This window comes from Homalodisca vitripennis, chromosome 6 (assembly GCF_021130785.1).
Source record: "Homalodisca vitripennis isolate AUS2020 chromosome 6, UT_GWSS_2.1, whole genome shotgun sequence".
Lineage (NCBI taxonomy): Eukaryota > Metazoa > Arthropoda > Insecta > Hemiptera > Cicadellidae > Homalodisca > Homalodisca vitripennis.
In genome coordinates, this window is record NC_060212.1 from 64,537,963 (window position 1) to 64,557,266 (window position 19,304).

Sequence of the window (19,304 nt, forward strand, 5' to 3'; positions counted from 1 at the left end):
CTGATAGTACCTGAATTCTGCTGGTTGAACGTGGCCCTCAGATAGTTGATGTATCAACCTTCAAAATTTCCCTTGTTGGAAAGAGATAGATATTTCAATGGCAAGTGGTTTTATAAAACACTCATGAACGGTGAACATGTGCGAAGACAGTGGTTACTTTATAGCCAATCAGAAGATTCTCTATTTTGTTTTCCCTGTCTCCTCTTTGGGAAGGATCATTATGGAAAGTCATCTTTATTTTCAGATTTTAATAAAGGCTTTGATGACTGGAAACACTTAAACCCTCTCATTTATAACCACGAATACTCGTCCAGCCATATTGCATGCAATGAAAATATTTTTATAACAAAAATAATTTTTTCAAATTTTTTTGCGTCTTAGTTAAAAAATGGCGGACCTGACGTCATATGACACCACCATGCAATAAGAAAACAAAAAAATGAATGTTACCTTTTTTATAATTTGTTTTATTTTCTGGTACACGTACATTAAATAAGTACTATGTTTAAGTTATAAATGTATAAAAATGTATTTAATCTCTTAACATTAAATATTGTCACATTTTGTAAAATAAAACAATGTTTATTTTTAAAAAAATTAAATTTCAAAACTAAAATCAATTCATTTATTGAAATATCCATATAAGAACATCCTATTTACCATGGAAAGCTTCCATACATTTTGGACATAACATGTAAACCACAAATGTTTTACACTGGAATCTGGTTTTTTGTCTTGCAGTGTTCAAAACAGCATCGCTGCTCCCTGGCGTTTTCGACTTTCAATGGCCAGTGGTCAACTTTGTCGCATCTCAGTTCCGTAATTATTTTTACTGGTTACTTTTTTTCTTAAGAGTTGGAGTGTTGTTAGGAGACATTGATGAGAGCCTTCCTATCTTCTTCATGTCACATAACCCTTTCGCAATGAGGATGTTGGCTACAGATGATTTGAAAGACAACAAGTCCATTTTTTCCATCAACCGATTTCGTGTAACACAACCAGGCATTCACTAGGGACACATTTAAGAGGTGAAAAAATACTCTAAGGTACCACTTCTTAGACTTGATGCCATGAGGGTAATGTGCTATCATTCCGTCCGCCATGTCAACTCCTCCCATGAAGGTGTACTCGGATATAGCATGAGGCTGAGTGATCGTTATAACTGAGTTTTCCTGTATTGACTGAAAATTTTGAAAATCTGTGCAAGTTTCAGGAAGATCTTCTGGTATTTCAATACCTTCTGAAATATTCTATTGGGCAACATCAACTTCAAATAGTTCATCACCTGATAAACTGCACTCCTCATCCTCTGACCCAGATGGAATAATATTCTCACTATGTAATTCCAAATATTCGGCAATATCACTATCATCCAAGACAGAAGTATCCATGTTTCCTTACACCTACGAAGAAGAAAAAATAAAATAAGTGAAACTATACCAATCAGTAATGGGCATCGAGATAGTTTCACTTATTGCATGGTGGCGTCATTTGCCACTCATCAATAATTTGTGGCTTATTTTTATTATATTAGCAATTTCAAAAATATATTTAGTAAATATGTTAGTATATAATACCTAAAAGCAGAAAATAATTTTTCTTAAGTGATAAAAATTCCTCATTAATCAGGAAAAAATTATGAAACTGCCAAAATAACCTCTCACTAATAACAACAATGCTGGACTCAATAAAAATGGAGGGAAAATAAACTGTTGCTTCCATTGTGCTGTAGGGTGGCTTTTGCTAGTACCTATAAACCCTTGAGTGAACTATTATGAGATAGAGACAGTTTGGAGTACATCTTACATTTTATATATATTTATTTATTTAGTGGTGTCAAATGACATCGTCATGCATGAAGAGGTTAAGTAAATCGACTTAAAATTCTTATGTCTTTTACATCTGTGGGAAAGGATTCTAGTTTCAATTGATAAAATCAATAAAACACTTCAAAAAGAGACTACAGTCGACAAGGCTATCAAAATGAGGGATTGTCAAATATGATTAAGAAAATCCTAGATGAAGGCATTTGTTAAAAATTATGCAATAAAGCAAGTAAAGAATAAAGAAATCAGTATTAATGATAATTTTGCTGAAAAAATACGGAAGATCATAGGTGTTGACTTTCAGATTCAAACAAACGCATGATGACTATCTCAACTCAAATTAGGAATTTCTGAGGAAAATAAATTTGGTTCATGACAAAACACACAAAGAAGTATGAGGCAATGGCTTCAATATCTTCAGAATTCTATTTTATAATGGGAGAAGCTCTTAAAAAAAAGAGCCATTTGATGATCTCCTTAACATGCTGCAGATTTTTGGATTAAATATTCTCATGATGAACATGTAGTTGAGCTGTCAAAAGAATTGGAAATTTTTCGAATGCAAACTAAAAATTCATTAACGATGTTGAAAAAACAATACTACTTGATATTCTTAAAGTGATTCAAGAGCTTTCTTTTAAAGATATATATCCAAATAGCTCTTAAAATTTACTTAAAACTTCTTGTTACGGTGGCCTCTTGTGAGCGAAGCTTCAGTAAAATAAACCTCATCAAGAATTATTGAAGATCTTCCATGGGACAGGAACGTTTGTCAAATGTTGCCACTTTATCGATTGAACTTGAAGAGATAGCGAAACTTGACTTGAGGAATTAATTGATAATCTTGGGAAAATCAAAGCTAGGAAAGTAGCATTTAAGTAGATTAACTGAGCTTAATAACAGTGTTAAGTTAAATTTTTTATAGGTATTCCTAGGAAATCAATGTATTTTAAAATAGATTTTGTAAAATATAACGAGTTTTTGTATTTAAATGTGTGTTTATGTTTCTTAATTCTTCGTAACACCTTTGATTCTGGGTTGTAAATTAGTTTCATTCTTTCTAAAATTTCTGTAAATTAACAATATTGTCTACCTATCTTAATTTATATATATATATATATATATATATATATATATATATATATATATAATATATATATAAATGTATATATATATGTACATATATGAAATTTATGTATATATATATATATACATAAATTTCTTTTAAACATTTTTGTATGAAACGCCTTCACATTTTCTTGGGACAATGGAAAATATCAATCTTTCTGTATTGATAAAGGGATGGGTCCTTTGCTTGCTGGGGGGGGGGGGGTTCTGTAGAGGCCGCAATTTTAAATTCTTGCCAGGGGCACCACGTACCTAAGGTACATCACTGCACAAATGAGTTATCTTAGTCTTTTCTTAAAAGACAATTCTGGTTTCTTAAATTCTGGTCGTTTATATTTCTGATACCTACTTTCTAATTCATGTACAATGCAGGTTTTAGAGTAAGAAATATCAATGAATTGAGTTGTTTCATTTGTAATATTGGATTTTCCTTCATTCAAAGATTTATATCTCAGTTAGGTATAGTAAACAATTTTCCTCTAAATGTATCTTTTGAAAATTTGAAAAATTACCAGTTAGAGAACTATGTGCATGAGTTATTTTACATTATAGTCAATCAGCTGGTTCTCATTGCAACTATCTAGGAATAATGTTTGATAGTAAACTGAATTGGTACCTCATATCGAGTATGTCAAGAAAAAACTTAGAAAATTGTCATTTGCTTAGTGGGTTAATGAGTGAGGATCGCTGTAGGTCAATTTATTTTGCCCATATTGCAATACAGTATTCTTGCGTAGGGAAGAGTGTCATCTGCTGTACTAGAACAGCTTATGGTCACACATAGAGGTATAATAAGGGTAATTTTGAGGAGAAGCTGCAAACATCCTTCTAATATTTTATTTCAAGAGTTTCCTGTTACAAGTGTAAGGCAACTATTTATCAAATCTTTTTACTGCATATACAAAAATACAAAGGATACATCTTTATAGTATTATAGTATCTTTATAGTGCTTCGCCACAACTATACTACTAGACATGAATACAGTTTGGATATCAGATACCCACACCAAATTGTTTCCTAGGAAAATGCATCTCATTTTACATATGGGAAAGTTTTATTGTTATTGTAAGGGCGATGCCTCTGTTGGAGATCATGTAACATTAAATTTGAATTTTCTTAGTGGTCACAATAGAACTATGATGTCGTCACTTCCATATTGTTTATACCCTGGAGTGCAGAGATAAAGTGCAAAGATTTTCAACTTGGATTGGTGGTCTCTGGTAGAAATGTATGTTAGTTATCGCTCAGGTTAATCTCAGGTTATCGCTTTAGGGGCCAGGCATGGCATTTCTACACATTCTCATAAAAATTCTAACCCTAGCCTGAAGTTATGTGATGAACAGTTCTGGACTTAAGCTCAAAATCATCTACACACAAAAATCTAACCCTAGCCTGAGTTATCAATCAATCAACAATATCTTTATTCAAGACATACATAAAATGTACATAAATAAATTCAAGGTGATGTTATATTAGTTGCACATATATACAATCCTTTTAATGTAAATTATTTTCAACATCTTAATATAGTTGAAAATAGGTTTAATATTATTTAAATCGTTTTTAGTACCAAATTATAATTAATTCCACTAGACTTCAAAAATCAAAATCAAAATACATGGCTCTTGGAGTAAAACTCTTCAAAGTTATAACATGATAAATCAATTAAAAACTGCTTTAATTTATTTTTGAATCTAACACTATTGTTTTCATTCCTGATACTACCTGGCAGGTTCCCCATAAACTTGATTCCCATATAAGTTGGGCTTTGCTTAAATTTTTCTTTATTATGTTGTTTTATTACAAAGTTACTTTTGTTTCTAGTACTATAATCATGAACATGTAGTTGTCGTGGTAATTTAGTCTCATTATTTTTTACATATAATACTGTTCTATATAAATATATATAAAGGGTGTATACAGTCATAAACTCGAGCTCTTTAAAATATAACTTACATGACTCATCTTTTTTGAGTTTTAGAATCTCCCTAATTGCCTCCTTTTGTAGACGTAACATTTTATTCAGGTTTACAGCACTTGTTCCACCATACACTTCAATCCCGTATGCGATATGTGAATGAACCATGGCATAGTACACTGATTTCAAGGTTTGTTTATTACAAAAAGGTGCTAGCCTTCTTAGTGCAAAAATTCCTAAACTTATTTTGTTACATATTTTTTGTACATGAATGTTCCAATTAAGTGTATTATCTAAATGTAGCCCTTATGTGATGAACACTACTGGGCTTAAGCTCAATTATATGACAATTTACACATTTTATCTATACATACATTTACATACACTAAGTATAACTAAGAAAAGAGCACATTATTTGACTTAGGTAATAAAATAAAACTAAAATAATTACTCAATTTTATAATTTACTATACATTTGACTATTGAAAAACACACTGTTTAAACTTACAACATTATTCATAACATAAAAATAAAAATAGTTTTTTGTTCAAAAATGTTTGTTTTACAAGAAAAATGAAATAATGTAAAAATATAAAGAAGGTTGAACAAGAACAAGTTAGGGCTCTGAAATAAGTTGATTTTGTTGAAACATCTGAGTGAAGACATTCTGGTACTTAAGCTAATGGAAATCTACCATTCAAGTCTTGACAAGGACATCTAAACAACATCCATGTTTTAACCATTTCTTATGCATGCATTATTTTCAGTCACTGTTGTACTTTGTACAAAGTATTTTTGTTATGAATATTATTGGCTTAAATTCAAACTTACTACATCTTCACTAAATTCTAAAGTTCTACCATAAGCTAGAGTCCACTTTTTTGTATTCTCTGTTACTCTCTCTCTCTCTCTCTCCCTCCTATGCCCAAAATAGCTACTATTTTACTAAATTGTTACTCCATAAAAAAATGTAAAAATCTAGATTTCATAAATAAAGATCCAGTTTACACTGTGGGCTCAGGTGTTTGGAAGACTTCAGATAATAAATATTAAAAATTGAATGTTTGTATTAAATCTTGTATGTCATATCTGATCCTTTTAAGCACAGCCAGATTTGAAAATTATGGATTAATGTTGTCAATTGTTAGAAAACCAGACACAATATTTAAACCGTTTCAGAGCCCATATGAAAATATAACATAGCATTGTCAAAGAAATGCATAAAGTAGTACGGTTGTTTGTAATAAAAAACATTAAACTTTTAGTAGACTTTAACTAACAACTAGATGGGTACTACTGTGTCTTTACCATTGAAGTGAAAACTGTGTTTCTCTTTGTCATAATACTCCCTCTACTTTGTCCATTTGGTAAATTATTGAGCCATGAACAAGAAATATTCTATACTAACACTTGCATAACCGAGTGTGAGAAGTAAATCATTGGCTTGAAAAGGTGCACATGATCTTTTTTCAATTTTGCAGCTAAAATATCCCAAGGTAACACTCCCTATCTTCTTAATGTAAAATTTACTATTTTTAGACAACATAACTTTTTTAATAACTGCGAAACTGTTATACTACATTACTATGCATACTGAAGTATAACAATAAAAATCACAAAATGAAAAAAATAGGATTAAAAATAACCATATTGTATTGTTTAAAAATATTCCATATTATTTATCAATGATATGTAGTTTTTTACTATTTACTCTTATTTATAAATGTTTATAAATGAGCAGAGATGTTCATATTATGGTTAATTATAATGTAAGGAACCAATGACCAAAGTGTATATAAAGTACCAAACAAGGTAATTTGTGAAAAACATGAAGTTTATAAAAATATAAACTTTTTAATTGTCTTTATTTTTACAGCATGGTGATATTAGAGGAGATCAGTCCCACCACTTTGTTCTACTTCTTCTCTTAGCATTATTGTAGCTTTCATTCCTCTTTTTAAAATTTCTTGAAAGGTTTGATCCACTTTAGATTTTATCTTTTCTTTTGACAAACTAACATGGTAGAACAGACCTGCAAGAAAGAACCCATCTTTATGGGCAGAACCCATCTCATTCTATTATGGGCAGTTGAAAATAAACACTGATTCTCTCTTACATCAATGGTTGCCAAACACCTGGAATTATTAATGGGAGACTTCAGACCACTTGGTCGATCAGGTTAAGCTTATCAATGGACTGAAAAAGGCATACTGAACATTACAAGTACTTCAAGACATACCCTAAGCTTCTGAAAAGGTTTCCCAAACAAGTTCTAGATATGCTTGGCTGGGAGATTTCTAATATGAAAATCAATGAGTGGGAGACACTTACGGCCAAGTTCTAAATCTTTGTTTGTTTAATTAATGAGATCGGGGTCAAGGCCAAAAAAGCAAAATATTTCAGGAGAAGGACTTGTATCTAGGACTTGTAAGTTGCTTTTTCCATTCATCTAGGAAAAGTGATGTTGAAGATCTTCAAGGTAAAATCTTCATCACATTAAAGCAGATTCTGCTACTTTTAACCAGGTTTCATCCTGGTATTCATATAGGAGCCCTTGCAGTGTAGGTTGAGAGTCGTGGGTCTAAATAAAATTAAGAATAAGTTGACTGTTCTACTGCATTGTTGTAGGAAGAGGTATAGGACACGTATATCACAATTCTGTTTAAGTGACTTTACCTCACTGACTTCAACCTGAAATATTAACAATGGGTATAATATTAGGCTTGGTTTACCTACTGTACAGCTCTTTGAATCTACTCCCATTACAGGACATGAAGCTTCTGGTAGAGTACTCAAAAAGTGGGAATCGGCAACTCCTTTTAGGTTGTGAAACACCTCCATAGAGGTGATGATCTGATCTCACATCATCATAGAGGTGAATCTCTGCTTTAGTGTCTTAAAAGTTTGTATGTATGTATTGTTGGAACTCTCCTTCCTTTATCACATGAAATGAAAAGAAATGAAAGGAATTATCAAGATTACTATGTGCCCTGAAGGTACATCAAGGATCATTAGACATTGCCACATTAGTTAAGAGGCCTCTTTCTTAGATCATAGGTACATCTGCTTTGAACTGCATTACAAAGTTATCATCAATTGCTACTTTAGTCCCAAATCGACAAACATGGTACATAGAAAAAATCCTTGAGTCCATAACAGGAACAATAGGTGGGAGATTAATCATTTAGATCAGAGTTACAAGCAGTTGTTATCATGGCAACTGTCCATTGCTCCAAAAGGAAGGTTGGACAGCACCAGATGGTGGACAGAGGTTCAATGAGTGGAAGTTATAAGAAGTAAACTCCAGAAGTAAAGTCTACTGAGGAACATTTAAACATTACAAATTCACTGTAATAGATCCTTGGGAGTATGTGGTCTAAAAAAGAACCCTTGACTTGGGTACTCAACCTAGCTCTCAATGTCTTTGTTGTTTTTATTTTAATCGGATACATAACAAAAAATTTATTCATTTTTTGTTGAACCTCACAAATCAGAATAGGGGTTTTTTATTTAGCACCTTAGCATTTTACTTAACATTTGTTATTGCTTTAGTTATTTTTACCTTTATTTTTGGAGATTATTTCCAACATTTCCGTGACTTCCCAAAAATACAAATACTTTGATTTAAAAAATTAAGCAATTTTTGTGGACTTAATATGAAACAGATAAAAAAAAACAGGAATACAGTCTCAAACATATTTGGCCATAACACATATTTGGTCAGAAAATGTATATCCAAAACAGTCATAGAAACTGAAATCGAATAATTATTTTATTTTAAGTATTCAAACGAACAAAAATTATTTTCAGCTAGTGCATATGTTAAATTTACTACCAGAACTCATGCTGATACTGTAGAAATTATTTATAGTTGGAACATACTCGTATGTATGGATAAATTAATTTAATTTAATGGTAACATTTCTACAAATAGAAGTTTGTAGTAGTATGTGAAAATAGAATAAACTGTTAGTAACACAAATTAAAGCTAGTTGAATGAACAAAAAATAATTTATATTATTGCACAAGCATAAATGTAGGTTATACGATCAGAGAACAGTCAAGAAAGTTAATAGAAAGTCATAGAATAGAAATACTTCTTCATTGAGGGGAAATTAGAACCACACAGCCCTGACTTAGATTTGACTTTGGGTGTGTGTGTTGAGGAGTAAAATTATTCATTCATACTTATAAAAATTTAAATGATTAAAAGGCAATTTTTCTTTAAAAATTGTAAATTAATACAATCAAACCACATTATTTTTAAATGTAAAATTGAAATAAATAAAACTATGATCATAAAACATTTTTAATTATATTACACCTGGCAAATATGGATGTAAGTTGAATTTAATAAGTGAATAGTGGCATGCTCAGAAATTTATTTCAGAAGAGAGGTATAATTAACATTCATTAATAATTCTGTACATTAAGTTAAGAGGTCATGTTTACTATTCAGAATAATTACACATGTATGTGTGTGATAACATATTTAGAATTTGATAAAACAAACTTTCAGTGGAGACATTGATCTCTATATCCCTCCAGATTACACCCTTGTATTGTAGGGAGCTCACGTTTGGTGTACTCGTAGAGAGGGGTTGGTTCGAGCGGATTCCTTGAACTTGAACTAGCCATTCCAAAAACATAGGCTACTGTTATACTTACCCCACCACTCTACCGCTATACCTTTATACTCCAGTGTAAACTCTTTGTCCGTACTGTGTTCATTTTAGTCATTGATAACAATACAGTTAATCCAGTGCAATATATAATCAGTACTTGTAATTTAGAAATTAACAAAATTTATTGATAATTATTATACATTTAACGTACGTATAGTGCCTATTTAAATATATATACTTATTATTTTAAAGTTCCTAATTTATAGTAAAGTTTAAATGTATAAAATAAATTAAGAATTACAGAAGTAACAATATAATTAATAATACTAAACAATTTTACAATTACATTTAAATAATTACCAACACTAAAATAACTAACCAATGAAAATAGTCTAATAAATAAGAATAAAACAACGACTGAAAACAATATGTTTGATCATTATTCCAATAAAAAATTATAGTCAAATTATAATAATTTATTTAAATTACAAATTAAATACACAATGTTATTTTATTAACAAAATGTAAGTAAACTATTTGTAGTCTAGCAAGAACACTGGTTTTAGAAATGGATGAAAAGTGATTGACAGGGAGCCCTGACAGGTGGAAGGCACATTCCTCCTACTACTCTACTTGTGAGCTCCATACAGTAAGTATGACAGTAAGTATGTGAGATGTAGCCTGTTTCACTTGGTTGTAATTGATTAGGAGGAGGTTCTTAATTTGACGGGTTTCTATATTATTTTTAAATCTTTATCCATTGATTATTCTGGAACTACTCAACTGATGTATGTGAGATCTTTTTTTAAATAAAAAGGATCGTCCACTCAGTTCATTTTTATAAGGATTTGACGAATACACGTCAGTAGTTCATTTTGGAATCCTCATTATAACCGTAACTGAAAAGCTAGACAGAGTAGATTGTAGAGATCCAGTTTCTTAAAATGTAATTACAGGAATTATATGAAAAGTAACTTTTCATGTTCCCCTTTGGGAGGATATTCCCTTTGTTGAAGTTTATGAGGAATGTATCTCTTAGAACGGGGATACACACTGAAAAGATGGAATTGATCAAAATTTACGATAACAGATTTCAATGATGCTAGGACATATTTAGTGGTTTTGTTACAATGTTAGATGATGTCCTTTTTCAAAGTAGTATGAAGCAGCCGAATGGACTAGAGCTAGTAAATTCCCTAATAACTGTTGTCAACCCTGTTGTTTACTTGATTGAATTAATGAGGAATGTAAAAGTGACAATTCTCTAACAGAATGTAATATCTACCAATTAAATTAGCTACAAGTCCTTGAAAATCTTCATGTGGACTGCTATATACTCATACATATAAAACATTATAAGTATTAAAAAATAAAAATAATATTAAAAATAAAAGAAAATTGACTTGAAAGACTAAAAGTATTGTTAACCAAAGTATTGATAATAAGCACCGGGAATAAAAATAATTATATTCTGTGCAAATGTAATTATTCACACCCAAAACAAACATATTTTGTCAGGGCCAGATTTAAAATTAACACAAAAAATGCAAAAACATTGGATACAACTTTAAGGTAGGACACCTATCAAGTAATAATTTGAGAAATCATTGTATAATTAAAACATGAATTATAAACTAATTACTTTCTGCTGATAATATGAAGATATATTTCTACAGGTAGCACAACCAATTACACACAAACACGAAACAAATATATATTCAATCTAGCACCATATAGTGATCAATGTTCATGATAGCAAATGTTGATATTCAGTTGTTTATTCTATTGTTGTGTATTAACTTTGCAATTATTTCATTTTGCTGTATAACAATTGACGACTACAACAAGAGTGTTTATAATGGTATAATTCAAAATGAATGATCACAATACATATGCAGTCATCCATCTGGGGAAGAGATCAGATTGCAGATTTTGAAAAGTAGTGTCACTGATTTTTTTATCACTGATCAATTTCAAATGTCTGAAAAAATCATGTTACTTCACAAACAAGATTTTCCAGAAATATTAAATAAGATATAATATGTTTCAAGTTATATAAAACATGTTTAAAATCAATTAGAAAAGCCAATGAGAGGCAAAAGATAATGAGTTATGTAAGAAGTTTAATCACTCTTAAGGGAAATGGGGGCTCTCTAGGGAAAAAAACGTTTTAAGGAAGCTTCACTTAGGATACAAAGAGTTCCTTAGAAACTCTCACTATCCTTTTAATTAAAATATTTTGTAAACTGATTATCAAATGTGATAGTTCATTATATTTAACAACTGAGATACTATAAAAGGTCTTATGATGTCCAAAACTGCTTTTCTGTTATGGGTTTTAACCATCTATAAAAATTAGTGCTTATGCTTTTAATAGGCTCTAAATATATTTTTAATCCCTTTTCTATATTAAGCCTTACCATTCTGTCACAGTTTACACTATACAAATCAAAGTTGGTGAAGATTTAAGTGCTAATTATATCTTATAAGAATACCTTTGCCTACCCCAGTCAACCCTGAACTGTGAATGTAAAATAATGGAATACTTCATTTAAGAAGATCGACTTTATCTAAGTAAAGCTTCTGCAATATATAACCCATACTGACCAAAACAGCCATTCCTCCATACTTTAACCCTTTCCAATCTTTAATAATTTGTTCCATAAAAATTAAGATTGCAAAGCTCAATAGACCTTTCCAATTCCCAAAGGACATTCTGATTCTGAAAATTAAAATCTCATCTACCGCATTCCTTTGATCTCAGTTACTCATGAATGATGGATGTTATTAAATAATTAAAGATAAAGTCTCATTTACATAAGTAAAGATTCTCATGACAACCTTTAAAAACCACCATATGAATTTTTGACAGTTCCTACTAAAACTCTCCTCACTACTCAGCACTACCGCAGGGCTCAGCCCTGACCAATCTTTAATGTAGGTGCTGTCAAAAAATTAATCAGTAAGGATTACAGTCGTAATTGAATATTTACCAGCAATGCTCCACATGCAACGATTCTGAAAATTTCACCTTCATCACTCTCCGTATTCCAGGGGGGTATCCCTGCTACCCCCAAATATAGGATGTTATTACGTACTCGAACCTAAGTTAAAAAAATCACCCTACATCATTTTCTTTTTGGATGATTTTGCTCAATTCTAACCTCCACACTTGCGTGCATGCACAAACACAAATATTAATTAATTAATTTATTTTATGTAATTCAAAGTAAATAACGCTTACATTAACCATAAGAAAGAAGTACTTTTGGGGAAACTTCACTGTGTGGCGATGGTTTCAATCGAGTATAAAATATATAAAAGATATTCGGGATATGAAAACTGTTTAAAATTGCATAATGTTCACCACGATAACAATAAGTAGATTTTTAAAAGAAATTCTTCATTTAGTACACTTTAGATAGTTAAATACTTCTGTCTCATGTACCAGTAGTCTATAAAAGTAAATAGATTTCTAGAAATTTGTTAATATATTTTATAAATACACGAATAGTTATACCAGAATAGCGTATTCACTACAGATAAAAACAACAATATTGATTTAGTCAGAGATAAGTTTGCAATACAGAAATTACTTTCATCCAATCAGCTAACACGTAATGATAACCCCACGCAATAATGTCTGGTTCAGCGACGTGGGTGACACGATGCATTGAACCTCTTTGAAGCTATGATACATTAGTACCGTCGGAATTTATTCATGCACATTTAGTCATTAAGTCAGGTTTCCTATTTCTTGTGTGCGTGTGTATGTCACTGAACTCCTCCTAAACGACTGGACCGATTTTGACGAAATTGTGTGTGTGTGTGTGTGTGGGGGATTTGAGAATGGTTTAGATTCACAATTTGGTCCACTGAAAAATGTTTTTTAAATTTATTTTTAATTTCATAGTAGTTGTTGATTTTGGAATGTTTCACAGATTCAGCAGACTGCGCTACTACACGTAATACAAAGTGAAGTGATACTTAACAGCTATTAATACTTTCAGCTGAAGTTCATCAAAGAAGCAGAAACATTATTTGTTTCATTTAAAATTTAGAAACTTATTATTGTAACGTGCTTGATCAGTAGTGTAATGCAGATTGCAAAGACGAAGTTATTACCTAATTTTAAATTTATATTGCACCAATGATCAATAAGCTATCTAATGCAATGAAAAATACTATTAAACGCTGTTATAAAAACCACCGCATAGTACAAAGCCGTGAATATTTGCACATAGGTAATCGAATTTGGTTAGATCAAAGGTAAATGAAAAGAGCCGAAAGAAGATGCTTTATGATCGAAATTGGTTTTCGTTGGTACATTTTCTTAGTCGGAGGACAAGGCAAACTCCACAATAATACTGTAAATATCTTAGACAGAAAATTAATTTTGACAGACCGAATTTGATTCTTTATAACCAAATTAGTCTATCGAGATTCATCCATATAATTAAGTAATTGTACTGAATAACTTATCAACACCTAGCAAAAGCCACGAAAGATAGAGGCAGGAATATGGTACATACCTTCATAATGCGCCCAAGAGGGTCACGAAGGAACGGTTATCAATTATCTCAGGAGTGTTTAGAATGTGATAGAAAAAGAATACGTGAATATAGTGTACTGTTTTTCAACAGGAAATTGCGTGCGAAACCGCGGGCAACTGCTGGTTTTTATTATAAATATCAATACACACGCGTAGAAATAAAACTACAAGGTTATTTAAATTTGACGTTAACCATTCGAGATATAGTGCGGACAGACATGCAAAAATGAAATGCTTCCAGACTCTAGAGTAATAGGCTTCGCTAACAAACAACCAATGCAGTAACGGAATATTGTCTATGAAAATTCGACTCCGAATCTTACTCAAGGTGTTAATCATGGAAACCCGGCTGGGAGTCGACTGACATGTTTCCTCATTGCAGAAGTTTAATTGCCAAACTGACAAAGACAGGCTGCCAAGTCTATAGAGGCGACACTTTGCCATACTTCCCCGTCGAAGGTGAGCTTCTATCTGCATCTCTGTATGTAGGCTATCCTCAATAGGTGAGTAGATTTAGGCTAATTTCGTTCTACGTGCCTAACAAAATCCTCGCCCTTGAATTTTGAGAAAAATAACAGGCTGTATTTGTACAAATATATCGTATATTTAAACGATACAGGTACCGTAAAATGTGAACATGGTAACATACAGAGTGTACATAAATAAATAAATATACAATGTTTGTCTGTATGTCTTTGATATAATCGTAAACTATTTGACCAATCATTATGAAAATTGGTATGTATATGTATTTTTCCACTTAGAAGTTTTATATGCTATGCTCATTGATGTAGCTCGCCACCAGGCGGTGCTGCAAAAGATACAAGTTTTCAAAGCGCCTGCACATTATAAACTGCAATTACGAGACAGTTTCGTTTATTACATAGCCAAATATTATTTTAAGGGGCTAAGTTATGAATTATATTTGTCTTTAAAATAAACATCAGTTTGAACTTATTGTAGTTCTGTCGATATTGTATTAGGTTATTTAACCATGAAACTGCTAGATATGAAATTTATGAGTAATTTATAACCATGGACGGACAGTTAGAATTTTAGCTCTCGCTATACAAATGATCCTTACTTAAGATCTTTACTACCTCTCTAGCATTAGTCCAAGTAAAATAGAAAAGATGACATTATATTCACTAAAACATTATGTTATAAAACATGTTTTATCATCTAGAATAAATGAGATGAACAAAGAAAAATGAGATAAAAAGTTAGGTTTTTGTATAATGGCAGTTTGTGGAGTAAATTTACAAAACAGTTATAACGTACAAAAATTAACGTATCTGTTATCACAAACAGAAAATGCGTATAAAATAAAAAAAGACTTTTCTCTAATATAGCCTCTACAGTTAAGCATTAGGCCTACTGAGATATTTGACCCTGAGTTCCTTAGGTTGTGTATTTAAAGCAGACACACTAGGGAATAGAGCAACACGCTTTTCCTTCTGTCTCATTCCCTTCACCTTGCGCCAGGGAAGCAGTGTTCACACACAGTAATATCTATTTACTTATCCAGTATTTTGTTGTATTGTATGGTTTATTTTGTGCCTATTACGTGTATACCGACTGTAACACTCGTCATATTGCAATGTAGTTACAGTTTTTCTTACAAAAAATATCTAGTAATCATTCTAACAATAAATGAAATTGGGTTCAACATTGTTTCATTGAAGCCAAACGATCTAGTAGAAAAATTTGGCGATTGTATAATAATTTTTATTTTTTTACAACAGCCTTTAGACTGAGCTTCAAAAATTTTTTCAGCTGATAATTTTGTTTTGAACTTGAAAATATTTATATTATTTAGGAGTAAATTTAAGGTTATTGGACAATCTCTTAATTTGTTCTTCTAACAATAAAAATGTCTTTAATATTCAAAAGGAAACAAGAACATAGGCCTACAATTGAAAAGGTAGGAGTACGACGACACATCACGTGTCGTGTGACTGGCTTCGCTGAGGTTCAATACTCTGTGTTATTATTAAGTTTATCAATCTCATTTTCATATGGGCCTAATATAGCAATTTTCACGTGTTCAACAGTTCAGCTTGTTGCCTATTTATTATTAGCCAAGAACGTAACCAGGAAAACATTTGTGGGTGGGAGGTCCATACAACTGATATTTTCCCATAGTGGCCAGATAGCAAGGCCCCATTTTGTTCCTTAAAAAGTCTTGACCTGTTTGTTTGCTGAGAATGATCTTTCACCAGTGCATGTGAATCAGTAATAGTGAATTACTTAAATAATCGTTTACTTAAAAGGTAATTGAAGAAATTAAACATTTGTGGGGGGAGGGTCCGGTCCCCTTAGACCCCCTCGCTGGCTACGTCCTTGTCTACAACCTAAGAAATGTTTTGTTAATTCGTCTTATAGGGAAACAAAGTTCGACGAGTCTTACAATATATTTTTTTTGCATTATCCGTCACCACCAAAATAGTTTTATTGCATTCTCAGAGTTAGTAAACTGAGAAATACGTTAATTAAAATATTTCACCTTACTTCATATTGCAGTAAACACGGATAGAATACAGAAAGGATATCAGGAGAGTAGTTAAACTTTCTTGGATCACGTTACGGATATAAATTTAACTTGGCATGTGTCCAGAAAGGAAACCAACCGGTGAAAGTAAATGAAAAAGTTTCGTCCGTTGTTTATATACTTAAATAAATGTCACAAATTTGCAATTTTAAAACTTTAAAATATTACGCTTTGCTCTCCTTGAATTTAACATGTATTTATAGAACTTTTGCATAAAATTATTTATTAAGAAACGGCTTGAAAATCTATAAAAAATATTAGTACAGTAACAAAAATAAGAAAATAAAAATTAATGAAAACTATGTGCTGAAACGGAAGTTTTTCAAAACGGATGCTACATTATTTTTAAAATCGATGCCAAATTTAATGAAAATTGTATGCTAGAGAACTAATTTAAACATTATTCGTTTTATAGGCCTACACACGGAACGGAAGTTTTTAAAAACGGATGCTACATTATTTTTAAAATCGATGCCAAATTTAATGAAAATTGTATGCTAGAGAACTAATTTAAACATTATTCGTTTTATAGGCCTACACACGGAACGGAAGTTTTTAAAACGGATGCTACATTATTTTTAAAATCGATGCCAAATTTAATGAAAATTGTATGCTAGAGAACTAATTTAAACATTATTCGTTTTATAGGCCTACACACGGAACGGAAGTTTTTAAAAACGGATGCTACATTATTTTTAAAATCGATGCCAAATTTAATGAAAATTGTATGCTAGAGAACTAATTTAAACATTATTCGTTTTATAGGCCTACACACTTCCCATATTTGAAATCCTTTGAATTATACAATATTTAATGTTTTATCAGCATCAAATTGGAAAGATTACTAAGCTGTTTACTGTGATACATAGCGCAAGCGGTAGTTTAATGTGAGTTTAAAGGATAGTAAATATAATTATTCTACAGGTAATTAGTTGATAGATAGATATTTATTGACCATTAAGCAATTACAAAAATTACAATAGGTCTTGTCAAAAAATTATAAAACTAATACAACCAGCAGTAGTATATATAGTTAATAAAAAAATCAAAAATTCAAAAATGAGAGCAGACAACAAAACAAAACAAAAATAACTTGCATTAGCCCCTGGTAGATCCTCATTGTTCAAGTAATATTCTAGGTAACCTTCTGAAATACAGTTACACATAACAAATAACAAAATTACTAATGGCCTTACCAGTGAAGTAATTAGTGGCAGCATTGAATACATGTTCTAATTTAAGTTATTTTTTAATTTAATTTATTCTTCTAAGTAAAATATGTTTTAAAATGGGTAAGTGAATGAAGCCTTAATCGATAGACAGACAGTAAACATTACACACAGTGTAAATCTGTGTTAGGTTTAGTTGGATATTTTTTATGGAGGCAGTTCAAAGACATGTACCTAAAAATGATATAGGAAGTGCTTATTTTGCATTTTTACAATATTTTGTTATATGGGTTGAAACTCTAGGGAATGGTCCAGATATTCAAACAGTACTTCTGATTCAAAAGAAAGCTGTTAGAATTTGAACTAACTTCGATCAGAAAATCAGTCGTGGGTCACTCACTGTCCATTAAAGAGTCTATACCTACTGTTATTAAATTATACATATATTTATTATATTATATAAGTTATCTAAAAAACCAATAAAACCAACTTAAAGAGGGCTTGGGGTTTATGGATTGGGTTATCTCGAGATCCCAATTCACACTCTCCACGAGGAAGGTTAGTAGATATTCTCTCACCCATACCACCTTGGAGGAAGGGAAGGTTTTGTAAGGCAGGCAGAGAAGTCTTACTCACGTTTAAACTTGCTAAAACCTTTGACACTAGGGGAACGCACCACAACTTTTACACTTGCAGCACAACTAGACGTGTAGGCGAAGTTATCTATTAACTACATTTTACGTAATTTCCCTTCATTCATAGCCGTAATTTGTGGCTATTCCTTTGCAATTTTTGAACATCTATTGGGTTGACAATATCGGAATTTGCTGTACCCGGTGTAGATTCAGCTGGCTGTTACGAACCAGCCTGAATGAACCCTCCTAGGAGGCAGCAGTGAATGAGCAGCTGCTGTTTGGGTCTTTTGATATTCGACGGAACGTATAGAATTTGGCATGGATATTTAATGGTACATAATAAATTCATAGGAGTGCGGGATAGTCCTTAGATTTTATAATATATGTGTAATTATGTTTGGAGACAAAGATGGATAGCGTCAGCATAAAAATATGTTCAACAACAAACTTCTGAGAGTATTGTTAGAGAAGAGTCCTTCACAACACTATATAACTCATGTTTGGCTAAACGATTCTTACTTTATCTCTCAACAAGAGGTCAATAATACTATCTATTAAAATACGTATTCGTGAACTGGATTTGGTATGTTGATTCCACAAATTATTCAAACATAAAGGTTTCATATTAAACAAGTCTTAAATGTCACAAAAGTGACAATGTCTTTGTTCACCGTTCAGCCTATTACGTGATTCTCAGAATTCTCAGTACAATTAGTTATATAATGAGGCGTTCTACCTCTAAATTGCGTCCAATGTTTCTCTTTCACTACTTTTCTTTTTAGTTCAGTCACGATTTGAGACTGTTTTCAAAAAAATTGTAGGATTTGATTTGTAAACACTTTTGTTTTTATGATTAAATACTAGTTTTTTTTTCATAACAATAGTTAATGCCTCCTTTA